General features: G+C 38.1%; 1 pseudogene; it reads left to right on the top strand.

Moving 5' to 3' along the window:
• The first annotated feature begins 544 nt into the window (after positions 1–544).
• On the top strand, positions 545–1510 carry LOC101446144 (maspardin-like; annotated as a pseudogene).
• The last annotated feature ends 20105 nt before the right edge of the window (positions 1511–21615 follow it).

The following is a 21615-nucleotide window of genomic DNA, read 5'->3' as shown; positions in this document are numbered from 1 at the left end:
AATATTACCTGGTATAAACTAAGTCATTCATAAGTGTTTAGAAATGAAAGAACTGGTACAAATTTAAGTAAAAGCTGATCAGACATTTGGCCCAAATGATCTCTTTGCTTAACAGACCCATTATTTGGCTTTATTGAGAAGATCACCTTGTTGTTTGGGCACAGTGGACTAGTAAAGTGAAACTTCTATTGAAACACCAGGTCAATTCCTAGAGGAATTATATTTGCCAAGAGAGGGAAACCCTGAGGCCATATGTGGGGACAAAGCATGAGTACAGTCAACTGCGGATCTTGCTAGATGGTCCCCTGCTCTTCCTGACTTGGGGGCAGAATCATATTTTAAGGGAGACCTCCAGCTGTGATTATTGGGCCCATAAGCATCAAGGGCAATTTCTATTTTGGTTGAATTTCTTTTTTTAGTTTAAAATGACAATTTGGGAGCGCCCCGGCCACTGGCCAGAACTCCCAGCCCAACCTCCTCCCCAACTCCCACCTGTACTGGGGGGAAAAGCTGCCTTGGGAAGGAAAGGCCCTGGGGCGACCACGGCAGGGTTAACGTCCATTTCAGCTAATCATGGGAGAGATTAAAGTCTCTCCTGATTATAACTGGTTTAGAAGTATAGTTTCCCTTTAAAAGATTATCGTAGATGATGACGACAATAAGATACGGTCGCTTTATGATGCAGGTCCTGGAAATATCAGGTGTCCAATCCTTTTTCTCCCCCCCGCCTTCCCCCAGTGAGTGGAACTGTGGATGTGTTTTCCCGGCATATTTTGGCTCTGACTGGATAGGGTAACTGAGTTACAGCTTTGTAGAATACAGTTTATTGGGACCATCTTGGATTCTGTGATGGATTCAGAAAACTTTTAGGTATCTACAGTTAGATAAAGTTCATCTTTTGGGGGCTTCCCTGGGAGGCTTTTTGGCCCAGAAATTTGCTGAATATACTCACAAGTCTCCCAGAGTCCATTCCCTCATCCTCTGTAACCCCCCAAAAGTGACACTTCTATCTTTAACCAAACTTGGACTGCAAACAGCTTTTGGCTGATGCCAGCATTTATGCAAAAAAAAAAAAAATAGTCCTTGGAAATTTTTCATCTGGGCCAGTAGACCCTATAATGGCTGATGCCATCGATTTCATGGTGGACAGGTTAGAAAGTTTGGGTCAGAGTGAACTGGCCTCCAGACTTACCCTGAATTGTCAAAATTCTTATGTGGAGCCTCATAAAATTCGGGACATCCCTGTAAGCATTATGGATGTGCTTGACCAGAGTGCATTTTCAACCAAAGCTAAAGAAGAAAAGTACAAACTATATCCAAACGCTCAGAGAGCACATCTTAAGGCAATTTCCCGTACCTGAGCCGAAGCGCAGAGGTGAATCTTTATGTGCAGATACAATTTGCTGCAATTTCACGGAACCAAATACACGGCCATGACCCGTCGATGGTCAGCGCCCAGGAACTGGAGGTGCAGAAAGGCAACCTGAGCCTCAGTCAGGAGGAGCGGTAGCCTGGCTTCTGGTTACCAGGAGTCGGCCCAGTGCGTCCTTGTCCAGGCAGCGGGGTCAGCGCTCTCTGTTCAGCTCGCCCGGCTCGCCGCCTGGCTCTTGCTTTGGAAGCAGGACTGACTGTCGTCTTCACCACAGGCGGCAGATCTCCTAAGCCAGTGTAACTGTTCCCTCTTCGCATTTTTTTTTTTAGCTTTTGAATTTGAAGAAATACTTTTAAAGACTCCCATTTTAAGAATTGTGAAAATTTTGCAACCAAACGCCTACACTACTGTGTTCTTAAGGGAATACTAATTTCTGATGTTTGGAATTTTTGTGTTTTTTTTTCCCTTCTCTTCTTTATTTTACTCTCTGTCTTTTCTTTTATGTTATTGCTATAAATGCTGCATAACCAATTGTGTATTAGGAGGACATTGATTATTTTTTTTTGTTTCCTTGGTTATAGCCATTATCAGAGTGCCAAGGCTGTCTCCTCACTGTTGGCGCTCCTGTAAGTCAACTACTTTTAATTTCTAATTAAGCAAATTGTTTTGAGTTTTAGCTGTTGTCTTTCTAGCCAATACAATCACTTAGAATAAAAATTCAATTTCAGTGAAAAAAATTACATTTGGGCTTTTTATATGATGACTAATGGTAATTCATTGAGTATTTTTATTTGTTGTTATCACTTAAGATTAAAAGCCAAGTCAATCAGTGGATGGAAACACAATGTGGGATGGGGTTCATATCCCATCATGTTGCAATAAAACAGATAAGGTTCCAGGAACAGACTTCCCTGCAATTTCAAGAGATTTCTTCTAACCGATGGCTATAAATGACAGCATCTATCCTAACATCTCAGGAAACCGGCCAAAGTAATTTCTTTTTGTGTCTCTTGTTACAATGGCTTGAATGGTCAGATATTGAAACATATACAACTTAGATTAAAGGAACTGGCAGCATTATATCCCAATGCCAGGGAAGCAATTATTGCAAACAAGAACATTTACTACAAAATGCCTATCTTAGAATTCACCTTGGCAGGGAAAAAATTATGCAAGACCTTCTGCCAGAGTTCTTTTCTTTTTTAATATCACAAAGGGAGAGAAAGTTTCAGGAGCTTACCAAGAAAGCATGTTGCTAAGCAATACCTCTAAGAAACTTGCTTCTTCACATAATAATAATACATATGTTTTACTTTGGGGCCTCTCAAGTTCTGTTAACTTTTATGAATTCCTTAAATGGCTCTGTTGAGCAAAGTTTCTATTGTCTAGACTTGAGTCATGGCAATGACAGGGCTATTACCTGGAGAAGGCCAGCTGGACCCAAGGCCACTCCCATGGATGGAAGAAAGGGAGGTGGCCTTCATTAATTTTATTTTATTTTTTCACACTTTTTAAATTAAAGTTAATAGATCACAAAGAACATTACATTAAAAAACATAAAAAACATAAGAGGTTCCCATATATTCCACTCCCCACCCCCACACCCCATTCATTTTTGTAAATTGTATTTTTTTGAAGATATATACATCACAAAAGTTACATTAAAAAATATAAGAGGTTACCGTATATCCCCCCACCCCTGCACCCCACTCCTCCCACACCAACAACCTCTCCCCCATCATTGTGTCACACTCATCACACTCAGTGAACACATTCTAGAGCACTGCTGTGCTGCACAGATAATAGTTTACCCTATAGTTCACACTCTTCCCCAGTATGTTCAGTAGGTTAAGGCAGGATATATAAAGTCCATAATCTGAACCTGCAATATCATTTAGGACAACTCAAAGTCCCCAAAATGCCCCCACATCACATCTCTTCTACCCTCTCCCTGCCCTCAGCAACCACTGTGGTCACTTTCTCCTCCTGGATGCTACAATATTGGGAAGCGACCTTGGCCCCGTGATTAGGGCCCCGTCTACCACATGGCAGGTCTGCGGTTCAAACCCTGGGCCTCCTTAACCCGTGTGCAGCTGGCCTATGTGCAGTGCTGATGAGCGCAAGGAGTGCTGTGCCACGCAGGGGTGTCCCTGCGTAGGGGATCCCCACGCACAAGGAGTGCGCCCCATAAGGAGAGCCGTCCAGCACAAAAGACAATGCAGCCTGCCCAAGACTAGCACTGCACACATGGAGAGCTGACACAATAAGATGCCACAACAAAAAGAAACACAGATTCCCGTACCGCTGACACAACAGAAGCGGACAAAGAAGAACATGCAGCAGATAGACACAGAGAACAGACAACTGGGGGAGGGGGGAAGGGGAGAAAAATAAAAATAAATAAATCTTATAAAAAGCTACAATTTCTTCATTACTTTAATTTGAAGTTTAACATGCAGAAGGAAATCTTGTTTCCTTATTTCTAAGTTATTTGGGGGAAGAATTCTGTCTCAGTTTGAGAGGGCTACTATAACAAAATACCTCAAACTGGTTGGCTTAAACAACAGGAATTTATTTGCGCACAGATTGGAGGCAAGAAGTCCAAAATCAAGGTTTCAGCAGGCCGTGCCTTCTCCAAGTATAGCATTCTTGCTGGAAATCAGTCTCCATCTCTGTCACATGGTGATCTGCCTCTTCCTCTCTCCTGTGGCTTCTACATCCCTATCCAAATTTCTTTTGCTCATAAGGACTCTAGTCATACTGGATGAAGGCACACCCTGATTCAATTTGGCTTCATCTTAACAGGATCTTTAGGAGGCAATGTGCCTTTACTCCAGGAACTTAATTTCTTTCGGGGAGATTAGATTCTCATTCAGACACACAGGGAATATGATGAAAACAATCACAGGGCAATGTATACACATGCACGCAATGTTATCTTAAAATATTTTTACTGTGATAAAACTATTGCATAAGCATTATGAACATTTCAAAAACAATAAAGAAGAGAATAAAAAATAAACTGTAATGCCATGATTCATACACTTAAAGCTATTAATATTTTGGTATGTTATCCCCAGTAGTTTTACTAAGTCCATGAGGATGAGTACTGGGATCATAATGATATTTAACTATGTAACTGATTTTTTTCTTCCACTGAACATGATAATATGAACATTTATCTAAGTCATTCACTCTGAACTCTTAAAATATTCTTACAATGATTTCATCACTCCAGTGGAAAATCATGGAAAAAGATTTAGAGGGAAGGGTGCCTGTTGTGATCTCCAGAGGAAAAAAAATGAATTGTACCATCAGTCCCAATATTTCGTTTCTCTTTGAGGTCTACCTTCACATGTTTATTCAGCCATCTGAGATCATCTACCTGTTGTGTGCCAGGCAGGAGCCAAGTGTTGAACACAGGGCAATAAGTAAAAGGAGTCTTGTGCACCAGGAGCTCACATTTTAATGAAAGTTTAGCATGGAATTAATCCTTTGATCTGCCAGCTGAATGGGTCATGTGGTCTCTGCACATTTATATGTTTCTGATTATCTAGACATTTCAGAATGATGGATATGGTCTGCTGGAAACTAATGAAACTCTTAGAAAAATGTTAGTTCAAACGCATGGTTAGGAAATGACATGTAGTCCACAGTGGCTTAACTGTAGCAGGCCCACTCAAAGGCTTTCTCAGAACATTTCTTGGCCACTTTCAAAGCATAGTGGTCACTGGTGATATGGTGACCTAGTACAATCTAAAGAGTTCATCCTGGGATGCAGATCCAAAATGGCTCTGTGGAACATGAAGATCCCAGCTTCTTCTTCTGATACATTTAAATCTTCAGCATGTGTATTTATCATATCTGTAACTGTGATAAGATCTGACCTTGTTTCTATCACTATTCTTCCTCCTCACATTATCTTAGGCAGGAATCCAACCTTCTCTCTGTTCTTCCTGTTATGGAAACATTATTATCTGTGAAGAGTAACCAAGACTCTTTCTTCAACCAGAAGTTGCTTTATACCTCATCAATTAAATGCAAACATAAATTATAACAGACCCATTTTGATGTTATGCCATGATCACACTCCCCATGATCACATTATAAACATATACTGTTGTCTTTTAAATGGTTGGAACTGAGAGAGAATTTTGGATAGCAGAAAAAAGAGGAGCCTGTGTGCCTGAATATGAAGTAGGTCTAGAGCTGTAGGGAGCCCAAGAGTTACCTCCTGAGAGCCTCCATGTTGCTCAAATGTGGCCACTCTCTAAGCCAAACTCAGTATGTAGAGGCATTACCTTCCCCCCAAAGTGGGACATGACTCCTGGGGATGAGCCTCCCTGGTGCTGAGGGATTACTACCAATCACTAACTGGAGAGACCTCGAATAAAAAGGTCAACTCAGACCAGCAGAATATCTCAGCCTACATGTTGGATCAAGTGTTAAAAACTGCTCTTTGACCTTGAGTAAAAGGGGGAAATGGCAAAGACAAATGAGTTGATATGGCTGAGTCTTCCAAAAAGAGTTGGGAGGACATCAGAGGGGTTGTACTTATGCAGCAGGACCCCAGGAAAAGCCAAAGTAGATACAACCCAAGGTACTAGTTCTCCTGAAGGCTATGGAGATCCACAGGGTATATAGTCATGGCAGATGTATTTGGAGCTCTGTGCCATGTCAGAAGGCCCTACTTTGGAATTTGTGCTCCTGAGTGTGATGGAGCTGGACTCAAACGTGACTTTTCTACACATGCCTCTTCTGTCACTTTTACTGAACCTGTGGTTGGTGCTAGGGATGGTCTATACTCAGGAGACTTGAATCTCTGAACTGCCCATGTGCCAGCTGGACCCTGAGCCTCAGCAGAGTGGCGATTCTTACTCTCTGGTTCATTGGTCTTACCCAGGTCAGCTAACAGTGAGGTGAAGATGATCAACCATCACATCAGGGAATCAAGAATGCCTACAGCTGTAAGCAGAGGAATTGCATCCATCATCCATGTGGAATCTAAGACCCCTCTTAATCTAGAGGTGGAGAGGACATCACCATCCCAGGGTCTACAGAATGGAGGAATAAAATATGGACTAGAGTGGGCTTACTGATATTCTACTATAAAACTATTGTGACAAGTAATAGAGGAAATTTTAGCATCGAGGTAGAGGAAGTGGCCACAGTAGAGGCTAAGGGCAGGAAGAGGGTAGAAGAGATGTGATGTGGGGGCATTTTTGGGATTTTGAGTTGTTCTTAATGATACTGCAGGGTCAGATGCTGGACTTTATATATCCTGCCATAACCCACTGAATGTACTGGGGGAGAGGGAGAACTACAGGGTAAATTATTATCTGTGTAGTGCAGCAGTGCCCCAAAATGTGTTCACAGAGTGCGATGAGTGTGCTGCAATGATGACTGAGGTTGTTGGTGTGGGAGGGTGGGAGGGTGGGGGGTATATAGGAACCTCTTATTTTTTTAGTGTAACATTTTTTTTGTGATATATATGTCTTCAAAAAAATACAATTTACAAAAATGATGTGGGGAGTGGGGAGTGGGTTACATAGGAACCTCATGTTTTTTGTGTTTTTATGTTTTTTATTGTAAAATTTCTTGTAATCTATTAACTTTAATTTTTAAGAAAAGATTAAAAGAGAGTACCCCCCCCCCAAAAAAAAAAGAAAAAAGAAAAAAGAGGGAGGGACAACAGTAAACACTATGGTTATAGAAGTTACTCTTTACTTCAATGCCTTAATTAGTCTATGTCTGTTTTTTCTCATCATAAAGGTGTATTGTCCAAACATTCTGATGTAGGCAATATATTTCCTACATATATTATACATATATATTTCCTAATGTTAAAATATTAAGTAATTTCCACCAGGTAATACAACTTGTAAGTGGCAGGTCTAGAATTGAAACTCATGTCTGTGTGATTCTAAGCCCATGAACTTTCTGTTTGCTGCCAGATTGCTCTACCTCTCACAAAGGTCAGATATTAAAGTGATTATCCCATTTCCATTACAGTGAATGGAGCTGAAAATAGAACTGTTGGTCCTAGATCTACAGTCTTCTTAGTTTGAGAAGTGTTCAGAGCAATGTAATTCTGCAGAAGAAGCATGCAAGTGCTCAATAAAGGTGACTGCCATGTGGCCTGCATAATTGCTTTCTCCCATGGCACAAAGATTTCCTGATTTCTTTTGAGGAATGACAGTTCTATAGTCATAAATGATCATCAATTATGTCCACTGTGTTAGGCTCTAAGCACATAAAAGGTAGGAGCCAAGGTCCTTGCCCTTGAGCAGCTAACAACCCACTTGGGAAAAGAGAACAAGGCAAAGCAGAATAAATAATTTAGACAAAAAATATATATATATATATCATCTGAAGAAAATATTCCTGAAATTTAGAATGATGTGGAAGGCTTCCTGAATGAAGAAGTATAGACTTGGATAGGAGGAGAGGAGCAACTTCCTAGATTTAAGTACAGCAGTGTACATAATGTGCTTAGGCCACATTTTCTGAAGTGGAATGATGATGATGATGATAGATAATGATGGCTTAAGTAACTCTACAGCTTGCACATTGGTGCACTTCTGAGTAGAATGCCCAGAAACTACCTGTTTGAAATGAAACATACTTGTTTAATTTTGCTTTAAGTTGGAGACATTTTTATACTTAGAAGGAAAACTTGCTCTGAAAAGAGGGAAAGGAAAGCAATATGGTAGTTCCTCAAAAAGTTAAATGTAGAACTACCATGTGACCTGAAAATTCCATTCATGGGTATTTCTCTAAAGAAAGTGAAAACAGGGTCTCCTAGCAGCATTATTCACAATAACCCAAAGACGGAAACAACCTGAATGTCCATGAACAAATGAATGGATAAACAAAATAAGATATATACACACAATGGAATATTATTCAGTCAGAAGAAATGATGCAGTTCTGAGACATGCTGCAACATGGATGAAATCTGAAAACACTATGCTCAATGAAATAAGCAAGCCATGTAAGGACAAATATTGTATGATATCACTTATAATAGATATCTAGAATTAGCTAATTCACAGAGATAGAAAGTAGATTAGAGTCTACTAAGGGAGAAGGAGTTTTTGCCTGATGGGTAGAGTATTTGTAAATAAAAATTCATAAAATTAAAATATGTATGGGAGAGGCCTCTGTTAAGGGGATACTATACCTTTAGGCATCCCAAATGGAAACATCAATTTTGTATTAAGAAAAATCCCCAAACTTGGGGCTTATGAAACAAGGAAACTGATGGACATGATGTAAGTTTAGCTCCTTGAGTCACTATTTCCAAACAGTACCAGTAAAAAGCGAATCATCTGCCAAGCTAGGGTCCTCCCTCCACTGTGTGGTTCAGGTATAGTGCACCCGTACTAAGTTCCAAGGTCAGGCCCTGATGATTTAGGCCAGTGTTCTCCTCTTCTTGAGGCCACCATGATGGTTTAAGGAGAAACACATGAGCAAATGTGAGCCAATGAGAGTGAAGGTATCAAAGGATTTGTGCAAGAACTAGCAAAGGCAACTCTTGTTCTTCCCTTGCACAATGTGGTTCAGGTTCAAGGTTCTGAGCTTGCAGCTAGTATAATAACAGCCACTTGTAGGAATGGGTACAGGGGCAATGTGGGGAGTCTGAGGTTGAAGCCAATACTTTTAAAGACAAAGTAAGAAAGGAAAATCAGGTTCTGGTTACAACATTTGAGTTATTGGATCAGGCCTTGCATGAATGCAAGTATTTCTGGATCTTTCAGTTATGTGAGCTCAAAGTGCCCTTCCCTCCCTTGTTATTATTATTATTTTTTATTAATTTGATTTGAGTGCTTTTTTTTTCTCTCTTTCTTAAAACCAGAAAGTTCCTAACTGATGGGAATGGACAAACAGGCTCCGAGACTATTAAATATGCCTCAATTTACTGTGCATTTTGCCTGAGAATATTCACTCCAAGTGCCAACCATTTGTGTAAAACAAATATCTAGCAATACTTTCTAAGCAATTCACTATAGATACTTGCCATTTCAACCTATATTTGGAAATAAAACATGTGAATACCTGTGTACTCTATCAGACCATAATGATCACTAAATAATGACATATTTGAGTGAGGTTTATATTCAAAATTGAGATTCATCAGTTAAGATAATTACATTCTGAATACTGCTAGATAATACATACATGTCTGTCAAACCTTAAAGCACCATGCATGAAAGAATTTAGAAAGAGCATCTATCACAACTCAGTCTCAGTTTGAATTTAGTGACATGTTTTGCATTCAAGCAGTTGGACCAGGACTGATACTGGAGTCCTTAGGGTCTCTTCAAATGGAAATCTCACTTCAGTGGGAGCAGTGCCTACCAAGGTGATATTCAGTGAAACATTAGGCATAGAGAGATGGCTGCTAGCACAGCACTGGCCTAGCTAATGCCCAGAGCCCACACTTTGCACATTGCATCTTCATCCTTGTTTCTGTCTTCAAGGCGTAAGGCTGAGTGATGGGCAGAATGGATGACTGCTTCACAGGACAGAGAGAACTTTTGAAACTCACCTCATCCCCATGCCTTTGCTCCAAAACTACACACCAAAAATATCTCTCCCACCTTGCCGAGTCCTCATATTTTCACTAGTGGATTGTCACTCCTCTAAACCAGAACACTGTCTTAAGAACATCTTGCGTGATTACAACTGAAAATGGGAGGATTGCATCCAGCATCCAGGTGGAATCTGACCCTCCTCTTGACATAGAGGTGCAATGGACACAACCAATCCAATGTCCACATAGAAGAGGTGGCATTGGATTGGGAAAAGTGGACATAATGGACAAAGGGTATGGGGAAAGGCAGGAAGAGATGAGAGGTGGAGGCGTCTTCGGGACATGGAGCTGCCCTGGATGGTGCTTCAGAGGTAATCACCGGACATTGTAAATCCTCACAGGGCCCACTTGATGGAATAGAGGAGAGTATGGGCCATGATGTGAACCAATGTATATGAGGTGCAGAGGTGCCCAAAGATGTACTTACCAAATCCAATGGATGTGTCATGATGATGGGAACAAGTGTTGTTGGGGGGGGGGGAGAGGGGGGGGTGGGGGGGTGGGGTTGAATGGGACCTCACATATATATTTTTAATGTAATATTATTACAAAGTCAATAAAAAATAAAATAATTAAAAAAAAAAAAAAGAACATCTTGCTCTTTGCCTCCACTTTCCCATTTTCCTTTGTTCATTACAAAGTATAAATGACAGAGGGTGTACAGAGCTCATCAGTGATTTCTTACACAGGTAAACTTGATGTTAAAATTCAGGAGGTAAAACACTCCTCCAACATATAAAGAGCCCCTCTAAGCCTTGACAAAGAGCTTCCTGTGGCTATCGTAGAGGGAGAAATGTGCCATTCCTACATCTAGATGGGAGTGATGTTTTCTAAGTCAAGTGTTACATGAAAGTCTACCCACCAGTGTAAAGAAGTCCTTTCCTTCGTATACAGACTTATTCTTTGACCCTAGCATTTGTCTCTACAGTGGAAATATATGTCATTTTCATGGATTGGAGACTGAAAGATTATTAAGGTATCCATTCTCTCCAAATTGAGTTGTAGATTCAGCATAGTCCTAATCAAAATCCCAGCAAACTGTGTTGAAGAAATTGATGAACTTATTCTAAAATTTATATTGAAATTCAAGGGATCCAGAATACACAATCTTGAAACAGAAGATTGAAGTTGGAGAACTTGCACTCTATGATTTCAAGAAAGCTACCATAATTGAGACTGTGGTATTGACATGTAAGGATAGAAAATAAATCAATGGAACAAAATAGAGAATCCAGATATAAGTCCACACATATGCAGGCAACTGAATTTCAACCAAGGAACAAAGTCAACGGGGAAAGGAAAACCTTTTTAACAAAGGTGTTGGAATAACTGGATATCTATAAAAAGGAATCTCAGCCCCCTATGTCAACCCATACACAATAATTAATTTGAGCTAGATCATATACCTAAACCTAAAAGCTAGTATCATAATGCTTCTGAAAGAAAACAGGAGAGAATATCTTTGTGAATTGGAGTAGATAAAAGGTTTCTTAGCCAGAACATAAAAATTAGGAAAATGAGTAGACAAACCATACACTAGGAGAAATATTCCCAACAATACTTCTTATAAATGACTCATATCCAGAATAAAAAAGACTACAACTTCACATAAGAAGGTAAGCAAATGACAACAAACAAGGTGCTCAATATCACTGGTCATCAGGGAAATGCAAATTAAAACTACTATGAGATACCATTTCACACACACTAGAATGGCTAAAATAAAAAAATTTAAAAAAGACTGTTAATAATAAAGGTTGGTAAAGATGTAGAACAAATAGACCACTATACACTGCTGGTAGAGTATGCCATAATATTACAATTTTAGAAAATTGTTTGGCAGTTATTATTAAAGCTAAGCATATATCTACTCCCAGGACCCAGGAATTCTAATTCTAGTTATTTCCCCAAACATAAGGAAAACACATGTCCACAAAAATACTGGTACAAGGATATTCATAGCAGCCTTATTCAGAATAGACAAAAATTGAGAGAAAACCCATTAACAGGAGAATGGATAAACAAATTTCATGAAATAAAATACTACTCAGCAATGAAAAGACACAAAGGAAAATAAAAATATGTATTATTCCATTTAAATTAAGTATAAGAACATAGAAAAATGATAAATGGTGATAAAACTCAGAAAGTTATTGTCTCTGGTGGCAGTGGGGGAGTTAAAAATTGACTGGAGAGTACATTAGGGAATTTTCTGGAGTGTTGGAAATATTCCATATCTTGTTTTGATGCGTGATTATATAGGTTTGTACAATTGTCAAAACTTATCAAACTGAACACCTAAGATTTTTGCCTTTTATTGTGTTTAAGCTCAATTTAAAAAAAAACAAAACTGTTGCTTTATGAAAAAATGGTACCATAATAGAGTTTTGCAATTTAACTATTTCATACCTCTATTTTAAGATTATAAGAAGCCCTAAGAAAATGTGATAAACAATAATGCAAACTCTTTGCCATCAATGAGTTTGGAGTTAGGTAGAGAAGACTGATGAATATGGGCACTAGATCTCAAGAAAAATAAGGTATGTATCTAAGAGAGGCAATGGGTATATACCATGGGGATTCAAAAGAGAGAAGCATAGATATAATTCTAGGTAGCACTGAAAATAAATGAAGTGAATCTATGTATGATATAGAAAAATCTCCAAAGTATACTCTAAAATGAAGAAGGGAAGGGGCAGAACAATGTGCAGAAGGAACTTCTATTTGCTGATGTAGCTGACTTATCTTTGGAAAGACATTCAAGAAACCAAAAACAGAAAACACCTCTGGGGACAAATGAGGGGGTTGGGTGGTGGGGAGATGTACTTTCATTGCATGCCCTCATAGTACTTGATTTTGATTTTTTACCCTGTGCAAGTATGGCTTCAAAAATTAGACAATATAAATCAGCAAACAAAAAAGGAAGCTATTACTTCTAGTTGAGGGGGATGAAAATTGGGTGATGGCTTCATGGAAAAATGGGCACCTGAGCTGGATCTTGTAGGATATGGGGCAGTAGGGTGGAGGGGGTAGAATTTAAACACATAGGAAAAAGGAAATGATAAAAGTCAAATTTCTACCCCTTGAAAACCAGCAAATACCACACCATTTTTCCTTCTGCACCACAAATATGAATAGACTTTTCTCTGTTCAATCCCATGGCAAAAGCAAACAAACAAAAAACAATGTTCCATTCCTTGGAATGGACTATCTATCTTATTTAGGAACAGTTTTTATTCTGAATGAATTTCGTATTTTGATTGAAATGTTTGCTAGGTAATGTTTTGTTATCTTCTTGGCATCATAGAAGAACAGAAAAAACTAAATTCCCCAGCTGCTTTTAAATTGCCTCTCAATATGCAGTCCACCTCCTCAGAGCTTTTTCTTCCAGGGGACTACCGCCTGCTGTGCTGACTCTGCTTGCCATTGATGGATGTGCAGTGGCGGAGGGGCCCAAGGGGGATCCCTCTGGCTGCAGCCTCCCTGTCAACTCTCCCAATAGGGCTCCCAAGTCGGAGCTGTCAGTATTCTGCAGATTTCACTTCAGCTAAGTTCCCTCAATACCATTCTACTTCTCATTGAATTTCTGTACCATATCAGAAATTCGTTCAAGTTTCTGACATGGGTATAGTACCATAAGTGGTTTCTGATGCTGACGCAGGTTTTCTTGCCCCTATTTTTGGATTGTTTTGGTCCTTTAGGTCAGTTTATAGAAGAAAAAGGGAGGGGTTCAATTCTAAGCTCAAATCAACATCTTTCCTAGATGCTAGCCAAAGTTTTAAATTTACAGTATAGGACAATACTAGGAACCTGCCAAAATGTGGTCTAGTACTTACATGTTTTAGGCAATTAACCTCATTGCATTGGAATTTAAAAAGGGGATCTTTGTGTTGAATAGACAGGAGCCATATCCCAACTCTACCACTTTGCCAGGCAAGTTAAGCTCTTAGCCTCAGTTTCTTCATCTATAAAATGGAAATTTTAATAGTATCTACTCCATAGAATAACTATGAGGGAAATCAGGTGGTGCATCTAAAGTTTCAGCACAGTGTCTGGCACATAATAGCTGCTTAATAAATGTTTAAAATAGTCTCCCAAACTACCCTCATTGCTGGTTCTGGTGGCTGAACTCATATCTTTCCATATAGGTTCAGACTTCTCACACCTGAACATTTTTAAGAATAGTTTTTAAAAAAGAATAGTTCATATGAAGATTGAAATGTTATCTAATCTTTAAAAATGTATAAAAGACCTGGAAGGATGTGTCCAGGTTATCTAGACAGGGCTCCTTGGAGAACTGGGATCCTGTTGGAGCCCCAAGGCCTCTGGTTATCATTTTCCTTATCTGTAAAGTAAAGATCCATTTCCATCAAAATCTCACAAAGATGCATTTGACCACCCTCCTATACAGATGGAACACTCTCAGGTTATGGTGCTATAGATTTTTCTTAATAAGTGAGGAGAGTTGTCCCTCCCCAAGCTTAATATGTAAGGAAGGAGCTGAAGATTAAAAGGGACAAATGAGGAGGATTTAAGCAGATTTTATTGTAAATCATCATTGGAGGACATGAGGTACAGGCCCAAGGTTAAGGTAAGTCTCTCTGTCAAGAACATTTTCTTCAGGTAACAGACTGACAAAGGCTTTTTCTTTTAAATCATTCTCTAATGAGAAATAGTTTAAACTGGAGTACTTCTCTGCACAGTAAATTGGACAGATTCTGGGATGTGCTAGACAGATCATTCAGTAACAGAACTAAAGCTGTTGCCTAGCAGAACTACATCAGTCAGAATGAGAATAAGATGCTCACAACAGCTAACAACCATCATGCTGAAGCACTTGCCACAGGACCAAACCAAGATGGATATACACTTTTAATGAAAGAACAGGTGAACTCTGGGGAGGTAGAGGACTGTGGTTGAGAATACAATTCTGGAAATGTTCTTTTGGCAGCTAAGGTAGGGGAGGATCACTGGTGCAGGGTGTCAGTGGTAGAGAGATGTATGGGGAAGGATGTACCTGAAGCATGCCTCAGTGGAATACAAATGTGTTCATGTGGTCATCGGGTGTTATCTCAGTGGGTGGAGACCCACACAATAACCAACAAAATATTAAATTCCCATCCTGGAGAGTTCTAGTACATTCTCTACTAGAATGGCAAGAATCTCTACAGTACATAGGCAGTGCCTAATAAAAGAAAACAGATCAAGATACAAAGCCCTTGATATTAATGCTTTAACTTATGAACCTCATTCTTGCAAAACTGAAACATAGCATAATAAAATCTATTGCCTAAGAGTTACCTCCTGAAAACCTCCTTGTTACTCAAATGTGGCCTCTCTTTAAGCCAAACATGGCAAATAAAGTTACTACCTTCCCCTCCACCAGTGTGGGACATGACTCCTGGGGACGGGCATCCATGGCACCAGGGGATTAATCACCAACCAACAATGCATTTGAAAAAATAGACCTTGACCAAAAGGAGGAAACATTACATACAAAAGAGTTTTTATGACTAAGAGATTTCAAAGTGAGTTGGGAGGTCATTCCAGAGGTTATGTTAACGCAAGTCTCAGGCCTATCTCACTAACTGCCACAATGCACAAAACCTCAAATGGGGGTGCTCCTGAGGGCTCTAGTGATATCTGGAAACTATAGGCAAGGCACACAATCCATGAAATCAGCACCCCATTGGTGGGCCTTACCTTGGAATACATGATAACCTATTTTCCCAATGTAAGAGAATTAGACTCATTTGTAACATAAGTCTTCAACCCCTTTTGTGTGAATCTACACTTAGCGCTACACCCTTTAAATATATGTCCAAGAGATTTAAATCTTTGGTCTGCTCATATGCCAGTTGATCCCTAAATCTCAACAGAGAAGCAGCCAACACCTACTCTCCAGTTCATCGGACTCACCCAGGACAACTAACAAATGATGATGGTCAGCCCCCATCCCAAAGAGCAAAGAGTATCTACAACTTCAAGCAAAATAGTTCTTTCTATCTGCCCCATAAGATCTAAGCCCCATCTCAATCTGAGGCAGAGCAGTCATCACCATATCCAAATCCTCAAGATGGGGGAATGAACAAACATAAGGGGGAAATGCAACCATGGATCAAAGTAGACTTTTATTATTATAATAATCGAAGAACTTGTAATACCAATATAAAGATAGTGGTCACCAGTTTCTGAGGGGAAGGAGAGGGAAGAATAGGTGGAACACAGGGCATTTTTAGGGCATTGGAGTTTTTCTGCAAGACATTGCAATGATGGATACAGGCCATTATACATTTAGTCAAGACCTATAAAATTGTATGGTGCAAAGTGTAAACTATAATGTAAATTCTAGACCATAGGTAGTAGCAATGTTTCAATATTTGTTCATTAATTGTAACAAGTGTACCACACTCATGTAAAATGTTATTAATAAGGAAAATGTGAGGGGGGTATATGGGAATTCCCTATATTGTCAATGTAACTTTTCTGTAATCTAAAACTTCTTTAAATTTTAAAAAAGACCGGAAATTATCCTTTAAATTTCATTTAAAGTTCCATGTCTATACCTTTCTAGATGAAGTGTTAAAACAATGTCCATTTGGATATTGTTTCATTTTTGCTAACTCTTGCTCCTTTTATTATGTTTACTAATAGCTCGTTTTTCTCCATCTTCCCATTAGAGAGTCTCCACATGGTGAAAATTATCAAAAATCTGAAAAATCTCTTCAAGGTCCCATTCCCCTCAGCATTCTTTGTTTACATCTTTGCAAAAAATTTCAACAGGGTGAAAAGGCCATTCTCGTTTCTAACAACATGGTTTTGCCTTCCCTGAAGACAGGATTAAGGTATCTGATTGAAGTACTCCATTCTTCCTTATTTCCTTTTCAAATGAAACTGAGAAAACCAACTGGAATACCTGGAAGCTTTCTGAGTTTCCCATCTATTTTGCTTACTGCCTGTTAATGATATTCCTATTTATTCTCTTCTTCAGGAATATCAAGGACACCTAGAGGTGTCTTTCATTGTCTCTCATTTCTTGATTTGATTCTTAAGGCTACATGTGGCCTATGGAAATGTTAGTCACCTTAAGTTGGCAGTTCCCACCTATGCAGTCTTGGCTTAGTCACTTAAATTCCCTGACAATCAATTTCCATATTTGCAAAATAGTGAGACATTCTGCTTTAAGTATTAGACATAATGAATGTGTACGGCTCAGCCCAAGCCCTGTACATTTAGTAAATAGTAAAATAGTATGAATATTGAAACTGTAGGTTTCCCACACATTAATAACATTCCAACATGTTAGTATAAGGTATGTAGCATTCTGTTTTTATAAATAATTTCAGTCCACTTCTCATGAGAGGAAGGAGGCTTAAACACTGGAGACTTTGTTCCCTAGGAGTTCATTCATTATGGTAACATTTGTTCATCCACTCAACAATTATTAATCAGTCCTCTCTGTGTGCCAGTCTCTGGGCTGGGAGCCAGATTTCCAGCAGGGACCAAGGCAGATACAGATTTAGCCCCTTGGAACTTATAGTCTTGCAGAGGAGACTAAAATTGTCATGAGTGTATTCTACTAATAGTATGATATGTAAAGTTATCTTTCAGTGTTCCAGGATATCTGTGATTGATAAGTCCATCTCTGACAAGCCCATAAGTGATGATGATGATAATGATGATGACAGTGATAACTATAGATTACCTATGCCTTTTATTTGAAAAAGTGATGGCATTTCCTGTTGTCCTTCCTTTTAAGGAAATTTAAGACTCTTTTCCTAATCGACTGCAAGGATATTTGGACCAAAGAGTGTGCTTTCTTATACCTATATGTGTAGCTTAAGTTTGCCCACCTTTTAAAAAATTTTTAATTTTTTTATTATCTTTTTTTAAAAGATACATGGATCACACAAAATGTTACATTAAAAAACATAAGAGATTCCCATATACCCCACTCCCTGCCCCCAGCCCCATTCCTCCCACATCAACAACTTCTTTCATTAGTGTGGCACATTCATTGCATTTGATGAGTGCATTTTGGAGCATTACTGCACAGCATGGATTATAGCTTATGTTGTAGTTTACATTCTCTCCTAGTCCATTCAGTGGGTTATGGCAGGATATATATAATGTCCTGCATCTGCCCCTGCAATATCATTGAGGACAACTCCAAGTCTCGAAAATGCCCCCATATCACACCTCTTTTTCCCTCTCTCTGCCTTCAACAACTTCCGTGGCCACTGTCTCCACATCAATGATGTAATGTCTCCCATTGCTAGAGTCACAATATTTATACAGTAGAATACCAGTAAGTCCACTCTAATCCATATTTTATTCCTCCATCTGAAAGTTTTCCCACTTTTAAAAACATTTGGTATGTCTTTTAAATCTCTCTTAATCTATAAATTCTTTCTTTATCCTTTTCTTTATAATTTATCTGTTGACAGACCCTTGCTTTTGAATTGTATGATATCCCACTGTCTAGATTTTCCTGGCTGCACACCCACAGTGCAGTTTAACATGCTCCTCTGTCCTCTGTATGTCCTACAAATTGTCAGCTTGATTCAGAAAATGTGTCATACTCAGATTCCATAAAATATATAGAAGGCACATGTCTGATTTGTCTCTCATTTTATGTTAGCAGACTTTGACACTGAATGCCTAGATAACTTCTTATTTTGGTTTACAAAATGGCAATATCCAATTTCTGGTTTCTACTCTGACACACAAAGAGCTCAGAAGTCATCATGTTCATCTTTACAACAAGAAAAAAAGCTGAACAAACTTAAAATCGACATCCCTTCTTAGATTCATCATAGAATTGAGGCCACAGGGCAAACTAACACCTCCAAAACTAGAGAGTAGATGTATACAGAGAACTACAACTTACCAGGAGGAGAAGCCACTGGAGCCAGAAATTGGCAGGAAAACTTAAACTATAATTAATGATATCCAACCTTATGGGAATCCCTATATTTTTCCATAGTGTTTGTAAGTAAAAATTAACAAATAAAGAAAATTCACATTAAAAATGATTTGAATATGTTTAAATGAACATCTGGATCTCCTAATAAAAATAAGCAGACAAAAAAAACACACACACACAAGGAAATGCTAGAAAACAAAACCACTGTAAGACGAATGAAGAAAGCCTTTGATGAGCTCACTAGTAGACTGGATATGGAGAAGGAAAGAATCAGTGAACTTGAAGATATGACAACAGAAATTTCCTAAACTGAAATATAAAGAGAGAAAAGAATGAGAAAAAAAAAAAAAAGGAACAGAATATCCAAGAGCTGTAAGACCATTTCAAAGGGTGTAACATACATGTAGTGGGAATAAAGAAGAAAGAAAAAGAAATATTTGAAGTAATAATGGCTGAGAATTTTCCAAAGTTAGTGACAAAAACAAAGTCACAAATCCAGGAAACTCAGAAGTCACCAAACAGAATAAATTCAAAAAAATCTGCACCTAGGTATATCATATCCAAACTGTAGAAATCCAAAGAGAGAGAGAAAATCTTGAAGGAAGCCAGAATGGGGAGGAACAAGGGTAAGAATTATATCAGGCTTCTCTTCAAAAACTATGGAAGCAAGAAGTGAAATATTTAGTGTTGAAAGGAAAACGACACACATCTAGAATTTTATGCCCAGCAAAATTATCCTTCAAAAGTGAAGGAGAAATAAAGACTTTCCCAGACAAACAAAAACTGAGGGAATTTGTCATCAGTAAATGTGTCCTTCAAGAGATGTTAAAAGAAGCTCTTCAGAGAGAAGGAAAACGATAGAGGGTCAGAAATTCACATCTACATAAAGAAAGCAATAAACGAAGATAAAATGAAACATTTTATTTTCCTTGTTGTTAACTGATTTTACAGAGAATTGTTTTTTTAAAAGAGTAAATAGTGAATTGCATGATTATAGCATACAGATAAGTGAAAAGAATGACAACAATATTATAAAGGAGAGGAGGGAAGAATTGGGAATACTCTGTTGTAAGGTAATTGCACTGCCTGTGAAATGGTACAGCATTATTTGAAAGTGAACTTAGATTAGTTGTAAATATAAACTGCAGACCCTAGGGCAACTACTAAAAAGTTTTAAAAGACTTATAACTGATATGCTAAGAGAGCAAATGGAATAATTTAAAGTGTTCAATTAAAACCAGAGAAGGCAGGAAAAGAGGGAAAATAAAAAAGAAACAATGAAAACATGCACATTTTTCAAAGAAAGAAAAAAATAATAAAACTTGGAACAGAAATCAATGAAATTGAAAACAAGAAAACAAAAGAGAAAATTAACAAAACCAAAAGCTGACTCTGAAAAGTTCAATAAAAAACAATATCAGTAACTAGGAATAGAGATCAATTTCCTTAACTTGATAAAGAACATCTACCAAAAACCTACAGTTAATTGCATACTTAATGGTGAGAAACTAGATGATTTCCCCAAAGGCAAGGATCCCTTCTCACCACTCCTATTCAATACTGTACTGGAAGTCCTAGATAATGCAATAAGACAAGAAAATGAAATAAAAAATATATCAATTGAGAAAGAAGAGATAAAGCTGTCGTTGTTCACAGATGATACGATGTGTATGTACAAATCTCAAAGAAGCAATAACAAAAAACCTGTTGAAACTAATAAGTGATTTTTAAAGTGATTTGCAGAATACAAAAGTAAAATACAAGATCAACTGCATGCATATATACCAGCAATGAACTATTGGAATTTGAAATTAAAAGTACAATACCAAAAGCAAATTGGTACAGCCACTTTGGGAGACACTTTGGCAGTTTCTAACTATACAGTCCACCAATCAAACTCTTAGGAATTTACCCAAATTATGTGAAAAGTTATGTCCAAATAAAAACCTGCACTTAAATGTTCATAGAAGCTTTATTCAGAATAGTCAAAAATTGGAGGCAAAAAAGGTGTCCTCCAATAGGTGAATGGATTAAACCTGGGGAACAGCTATATAATGGAACAGTATTCAGTGATTTTAAAAAATCAACTATTAAGTCATAAAAAGACATGGATGAATCTTAAATGCATATTTCTAAGTGAAAGAAGTCAATCATTTAAACCATATGACATTCTGGAAAAGATTAAAGTATAGTGACAGTCGAAGACCAGTGGTTGCCAGGTAAGGAGGGGGTGGATGAATAGGTGGATGCCTAAAGGATTTTTAGGGCAGTGAAACTATTCTATATGATAGCATAATAGCTTATTTTATGTAATGTTTTATAAAAAGACACTTGTCCTTTTCTATTTGATTATCTGTGGTATAGTTCATAAAAGAAATGCAGTAATATACTTGATTCTTTTCATTTATTTACCAGATTTCAAGATAATGAATTTGTTTTCTGTCATCCTCTGAAGGTGACTTATTTTTTAATATTATAAACTCATATATTTAAACACATTTGATGGGTTTCAATCCATTGTGATTTTTACATTACTGAAACACCAATTATGCATCAACTTTAGCCAGAAGTAGACATTGATAGCTTTCTTGCAATCCCTTCTTTGTGTATGACAGAGGTTCTGTTCTCATCTTAGATTTTCTGCCCCAAATATGAAATTAGCTATATCTTCAATACATTTTTTAAGAAGGTTTATTTTAGTGATAAATTTTATTTCAGAAC

This window comes from Dasypus novemcinctus, chromosome 2, assembly GCF_030445035.2.
Source record: "Dasypus novemcinctus isolate mDasNov1 chromosome 2, mDasNov1.1.hap2, whole genome shotgun sequence".
NCBI lineage: Eukaryota > Metazoa > Chordata > Mammalia > Cingulata > Dasypodidae > Dasypus > Dasypus novemcinctus.
This window is presented reverse-complemented; position numbering and strand designations above follow the sequence as displayed.